We start from the raw sequence: 6,342 nt of genomic DNA on the forward strand, positions 1-6,342 counted from the left end.
TAAACAACAAGTACAAGCATTTGTAAAAATAAAGAAAATACACGAGGAGGATATTCTCTGATAAATAAAAGACTTGTGAGTATGATAACCAAAATAATTAAAAATAACCTTGAGAAAGCCATATTCTTTTTTCTTCGAAAATTTGATGAAGAATAATTTTTAGAGAATAGGAGAAAGTTGAAGTGATTGAAAGAGTTTGTGAGATCATATTTATAGGGCAAAAACTAGCCGTTTTGTTATCGTTTATGACCGTTGGTATACAAAAAAATAAATGTATGTATTTGTATAATTTTATGGTAATAATATGTTGTATATAATATTAGTCATGTTTAAATAATTATATATATCATATCACATTATTATAATAAAGTGTCATAAGTTATTCTGTTTAAAAACCTTATAGGCTTTTATACTTGTCGTATCCCTTACCGAGAGTGTGGGATGTCGTCTTAACAACCTTCCAGAATTTATAACAAGTTTTTGAAAAATTTATTTTTATTATTTCTAATAATAACATTATATTATATATTAAATATATACACAATAAATAAATAACAGTAAAATAAATATTATTACTTTTGTTACCTTTTTCTTCTGTTTGGAGCTTGGAAAAGTATGGAGAACTTTTAGAGCTTCGTGCTGATAACGTGTTGTGAAAAAGTAAAAATTTATGGTAAAAAGTAAAAATCTCAAACTCTCAAAATTTACCAAACTACACACATTATAATATTTTTCTTTCTACTCAATTGTATCAAATCTTTACAAATGGAGACCTATTTATAGGATTTCTTTGGAAAACAATCCAAAAACAATTTCATCATTACATACATCATCACACACTAATTTTCAATATTCAACACCTAATTTTATCTAATTTTCAACATTCAACATTATAATTTTCAACACAAATATTTTTCATTCATTATAATTTTCAACACAAATATTTTTCATTCATATAGATGAATTATAATTTGATGGTTGATAGGACTCGTTTTACGTGTTTTTAGTGTTGGTTTTGAGTCGCGTTCATGTATCATATTAGGTTGTTTTAGTTGAATTTTGCATTTTTTTTAGCATTATTGAGCATTTGACTAATCTCGTGTATTCTGTGGTTATTTGTAGGAATTGAACCAAAAAGTGGGAGAAACTTTGGCATAATATCGAAGAGGTCTCGCTAGGGCGGTCAAAAGTGACCGCCCCAGCGAGCATTGTGGTCTGGCCGAGGATTGTTTTGCGCAAGTGTCTCGCTAGGGCGGTCAAAAGTGACCGCCCCAGCGAAACCTGGGACATGCTCGAGGAAGCTTATTCGAGGACCTCTCGCTAGGGCGGTCAAAATATACCGCCCTAGCGAGAAGCGAGATTGAGAAAGATTTGTTTCCAAATTTTGAAGGACTCTATCCTACACCAAGACCTAACACACGAGATCAGCCGTTTTTGACACACTTTATCAGACTTTTCATCATTTTTCTTGGAGAGGAGGCTAGGAGAAAAGGAGATTTCGAAGACCTCGAGATTTCCACGCATCGTGGCCGTCATCCATCGTCATCTTTAGTATTTTCATTATTCAGTATTTTATTTCTTACATTGATTGTTGGTTTTTATCATGAATTTCAGTAGCTAAACTCTAGATTTGTTGGGATTTGAGGGGATCCTACCCCGTACTCGGTGTTTAACATTATTTCTCGACGTTTTTATTAGTGATTTGTTTATGCTATTGTTATTTCTTGTTTCAATCGAAGCCTAGCTAACTTCCTTTGATTATTTCATGTTGTTGATGAGTTCGATAGAATAGTTAACAATACGATCAAATAGTATAAACCACGGATTTAGAATTTTAGTAGATATACGGAATTGGGTACGTGTCGATAGTGATAGTTCACCCGAATGAAAGCTAGTGGATTCCATAGAATGTAATGCAATCTTGAACTATTAAATATTTGAGGACACTTGAGTACTGCATGTTTTTGATTGGTATTAATATAGCTCGACAGAGTATATTAATTAGTCTAGGGAATTCCGTCGAACGCACGAGTAAAAGTCGAGTGTGATTATTTAAACACGAGTGGTAGGTGAACTGCTAATTCCCAACAAATTCATTTCTCATTTGATTTAATCCAAATTAATCATTGCGGTCTTGAGTACGTTTTCTTTGCATTTTAATTATTTTAGTTGTTTAATTTACATTAGTTTAATCATCAACTCATTTTATCGTTGCTAAAGAAATTTTACTTGAAAATAAAAATAGTGTAACGCAGTCCTTGTGGAACGATACTCGTATTCACTTACGTTTATTATAACTTGACTATCGTGCACTTGCGATATTTAAATCGAGCTTTCATTTATAAAATAAATTTTGGGATTATTCACTGTGCAAGTTTTGCTCGATCAAGTTTTTGGCGCCGTTGCCGGGGACTGTTGATTCACAATTTTTTATTTTTTATTTAAATTCTTTAGTATTATTTATTTTATTGTTATTTGATACTCTCATTGTGTTGCAGATTTTTCTTGTGGTGCAAGCGAAGATCACTCGAGTTTAAGCTTGAGCCTTTTGACCCCGAGATCGAACGCACAGCTAGACGTCGACTACAGCAGCAAAGAGAGAAGGAAAGAATGGAAGGCGATCAACAAAGAGAGGAGCCAAGGCGTATACCGATGTTGGATTATGCACAGCCGTCTCTTGATGGAGCACGTCCAAGCATCGTAAGACCAGTCATCCGAGCTAATCAGTTTGAGATCAAGCCAGCTATCATTCAGATGATTCAGAACACTGTCCAATTTGGGGGAAGTGCACTTGACGACCCTAATTCTCATATAGCTGACTTTCTTGAAATTTGTGATACTTTAAAGTTTAATGGCGTGTCTGATGACGCTGTTCGTTTGCGTTTATTTCCATTTTCACTGAGAGATAAAGCTAAGTCGTGGTTAAACTGTTTGCCTGTAGGGTCTATTACTACATGGGAAGATATGGCAAAGGCGTTCCTGATCAAGTACTTTCCTCCGTCGAAGACTATGAAGCTCAGAGCCGACATTACTACTTTTGCTCAATATGAGCAAGAGTCACTTTACGAGGCATGGGAGCGCTACAAGGACTTGTTGAGGAGATGTCCACACCATGAGCTGCCTCTTGGGTTAGTTGTTCAAACTTTCTACTACGGTCTGCTTACTCCTAACCGTACTATGATAGATGCTGCTGCCTGAGGTAACTTACTGAGAAAGACGGCGGAGGAAGGATATGAGTTATTGGAGGAGATGGCTGCTAGTAGCTATCATCCTCGGTCTGATAGGCAGAGACGAGGTGCTGGAGTTAATCAAGTTAATGATTTGTCGGCGGTTTCAGCACAGTTAGAGGCTTTGAATAGAAAGATTGATGGGATGAGCATGAGTGGGTCGGCTATGCGTCTGCAAGAAATTTTCTGTGATAAGTGTGGGGGTGAGCATGATGTGCAGGATTGCCAAGATGGCAATCCATTCTATGTGCCTGAGGGAGCATCGGTAAAACAAGTGGGATTCCAGAACCGTCCTAGAAATGACCCTTACTCGAACACATATAATCCGGGATAGAGGAATCACCCAAACTTTTCATGGGGAGGTCAAAACAACCAACATCGCCAACAAAGAGGTCCACCATATGTGATGCACCAAGGATTCAAGCCAGAACCGTCTCGGGAGGAGAAGTCCAATTTAGAGCAAATGATGACTAAATTTATTTCTGCAACAGAGACGCGATTTCAGAACCAAGATGCATCCATAAAGGGGTTAGAGAATCAAATTGGACAATTGGCTAAGCTGATTGCTAATAGGGAGCAAGGAACTTTACCAAGCAACATGGAAACTAACCCAAGAGAACATGTGAAGGCGGTGGAATTGCGTAGTGGAAAAACACTCGGGTCTAATGAGGAGAAGACCAAGCACGGTGAGGATGAGGTGAAAAATCGAGGAGGTAAGTCTTCTAACTCTACATCTACACATATTGCACAGAATAAAATTGTTATCCCTCCACCTTTTCCTGCAGCAATGAAGAAAGCTAAATTAGATGCACAATTTGGTAAATTTCTTGAGATATTTAAAAAATTGCATATTAACATTCCTTTTGCTAATGCTTTATTGAATATGCCAAGTTATGCAAAATTCTTGAAAGATATCTTAGCAAATAAGCGGAAGCTAGAAGATCATATGACGGTGAATTTGACCGAAAATTGCTCCGTTTTAGTTCAAAACAAGATGCCTCTGAAGCAAAAAGATCAAGGGAGTTTCTCGATACCTTGCATTATTGGTGACATTAATTTTCATAAAGCTCTATGTGATCTTGGTGCGAGTATTAATCTGATGCCTTTTTCTGTGTTTAGGAGACTGGGATTAGGTGAACCCAAGCCAACTAGGATGTCGTTGCAGCTGGCTGACAGATCTGTCAAGTATCCACGTGGGATTATCGAAGATGTTCTGGTGAAAGTGGATAAGTTTATTTTTCCTGCAGACATTGTGGTACTTGACATGGAGGAAGATTTAGAGATGCCTTTAATCCTAGGGAGACCGTTTCTGGCTACAGAGAAAGCACTGATTGATGTTGAGGAGGGGAAATTGAGACTGAGAGTTGGAGAAGAAGAAATTATTTTTGATGTTTTCAATACTCTCAAGCACACAATGCACAATGATAGTTGCTTTCGTATTGATGTCTTGGATTCGCTTGTTTGTGATTTTGTGCAGGATGGATTGAAAGAACCATTGGAGGCCACTCTCACTACTGAAAAGCAGGAGGACGAGCTAGACGAGGAAAAGATGGAGATGGTAGCTCATTTGAATGCCATTCCACCTTGGAGAAAGCAAGTGAGGCTTAGACTAGAGGAATTGGGAGACAGAAAAGATTTAATGCCTCAAAAGTCAAGCCTAGAGGAGCCACATACTTTGGAGCTCAAACCATTACCTCCACATCTCAAGTACGTATATCTAGGAGAAAATAATAAATTGCCTGTTATTATTTCCTCTTCTTTGACAGATGATATGGAGAGTAAGCTCTTGGGAGTCCTCAAGGAGCATAAAGGAGCGTTCGCTTGGAAGGTTTCGGACATAAAAGGGATAAGTCCTTCGATCTGCATGCACAAAATTCTGATGGAAGATAAATACTCACCTCTAGCACAACCACAAAGGAGACTCAATCCAAAGATGCAAGAGGTAGTAAAAGCTGAAACAATTAAACTTCTGGATGCAGGTATTATCTATCCTATCTCTGATAGTGCGTGGGTAAGTCCTGTACAATGTGTGCCTAAAAAGGGTGGGATTACTGTTATTGCTAATGAAAAAAATGAGTTGATTCCCACTAGAACTATTACGGGTTGGCGTGTATGCAAAGATTATAGGAAATTGAATGATGCAACCCGTAAAGATCACTTTCCCTTGCCATTTATCGATCAAATGATTGAACGATTAGCAGGTCATGAATTTTATTGCTTTTTAGATGGATACTCGGGATACAATCAAATCACAATTGCACCTGAGGACCAAGAGAAAACTACTTTCACTTGCCCTTATGGTACTTTTGCGTTTAGGCGTATGCCCTTTGGTTTATGCAATGCACCTGCAACATTTCAAAGATGCATGACCGCTATCTTTCATGACATGACTGAAAATTTCCTTGAAATCTTTATGGACGACTTCTGTATTTTTGGCTCCTCATTTAATGAATGTTTAGAGAATTTGAACTTGGTGTTAGTTAGATGTGAGGAGAGCAATTTGGTGTTGAATTGGGAGAAGTGTCATTTTATGGTTCAAGAGGGGATTGTGTTAGGACACAAGGTATCGGAGAATGGAATTGAGGTTGACAAAGCCAAGGTGGAAGTAATCAAAAACTTACCCCCACCTTCATCAATAAAAGGAGTTAGAAGTTTCCTAGGGCATGCTGGTTTTTATAGGCGTTTCATTAAAGATTTTTCCAAAATTGCTAAACCTTTATCCTCTTTGTTGATGAAAGATGCTGAATTTAATTTTGATTCTACGTGTCTGCATGCATTCGAGATACTCAAGGAAAGCTTGGTGACAGCACCTGTTCTGACTGTCCCTGATTGGGAGCTACCGTTTGAGGTGATGTGCGATGCTAGTGATACAGCTGTTGGTGCGGTGCTGGGTCAAAGGAAGAACAAGGTATTTCATACCATCTACTATGCAAGTAAGACTTTAAATGATGCTCAATTGAATTACGCTACTACTGAAAAGGAATTGCTTGCTATAGTATTTGCTTTCGACAAATTTCATTCATACCTTGTTCTGTCTAAAGCAACTGTGTATACAGATCATTCTGCCCTAAAATACTTGCTTGCTAAGAAAGATGCGAAACCTAGGTTAATTAGG

The 6,342-nt window shown here is 37.5% G+C and overlaps 1 non-coding gene across 1 annotated transcript; it reads right to left on the minus strand.

The window, feature by feature from the left end:
* Positions 1 to 3,012: 3,012 nt before the first annotated feature.
* LOC142519953 (small nucleolar RNA R71) lies at positions 3,013 to 3,119 on the minus strand. The gene has a single exon (XR_012813838.1). It is a non-coding gene; the product is annotated as a small nucleolar RNA R71 (small nucleolar RNA).
* Positions 3,120 to 6,342: the final 3,223 nt, after the last annotated feature.

Source organism: Primulina tabacum, chromosome 11, assembly GCF_025594145.1.
Source record: "Primulina tabacum isolate GXHZ01 chromosome 11, ASM2559414v2, whole genome shotgun sequence".
Classification (NCBI taxonomy): Eukaryota; Viridiplantae; Streptophyta; class Magnoliopsida; order Lamiales; family Gesneriaceae; genus Primulina; species Primulina tabacum.